Raw genomic sequence first — 858 nt, 5'->3', positions numbered from 1 at the left:
CCTCTTCTTCTTTCTCTTCTACGTTCTGATCCTACTGTTCAGTTCCTCTTCCTCTTCCTCCTATTCTTTCTCCTTTTGTAACTCCACCAAATCCTTTTCTTCGCCTTCATTCTCCTATTCCTGTCTTTTCTTATTCTTATTCTTATTCTTCCTCCTATTAGTCGCACTCAATTTCGTTTTCGTGCTCCTTCTCGTACTTATCTTCTTCTTCTTCCTCCTCCTCCTCCTCCTCCTCCTCCTTCTCCTACCTGTCTCCCTCTTCCTTCTTCGACTTTCTCCCGATCATCACCCTCTTCCTCTCCCTCTCTCTCCACCTTTTCCTCTTCCTCTTCCCTTTAGTCCTCCTTATTGTTCTCTCCTATCGCCCTCCTTCCCCTTCTTCGCCTCCTTTTCACCCCCCTCCCCTCCCCCCCCTCCTCCTCCTCCTCCTCCTTCTCCTACCTGTCTCCCCTCTTCCTCTTCCTCCTATTCTTTCTCCTTTTGTAACTCCACCAAATCCTTTCTTCGCCTTCATTCTCCTATTCCTGTCTTTTCTTATTCTTATTCTTATTCTTATTCTTATTCTTATTCTTATTCTTATTCTTATTCTTATTCTTATTCTTATTCTTATTCTTATTCTTATTCTTATTCTTATTCTTATTCTTATTCTTATTCTTATTCTTATTCTTATTCTTATTCTTATTCTTATTCTTATTCTTATTCTTATTCTTATTCTTATTCTTATTCTTATTCTTATTCTTATTCTTCCTCCTATTAGTCGCACTCAATTTCGTTTTCGTGCTCCTTCTCGTACTTATCTTCTTCTTCTTCCTCCTCCTCCTCCTCCTTCTCCTACCTGTCTCCCCTCTTCCTCTTCCT

This window comes from Penaeus chinensis, chromosome 3 (genome assembly GCF_019202785.1).
Source record: "Penaeus chinensis breed Huanghai No. 1 chromosome 3, ASM1920278v2, whole genome shotgun sequence".
Taxonomy (NCBI): Eukaryota; Metazoa; Arthropoda; class Malacostraca; order Decapoda; family Penaeidae; genus Penaeus; species Penaeus chinensis.
The sequence above is the reverse complement of the archived record's forward strand: the minus strand, read 5'-3'. Positions refer to the sequence as shown.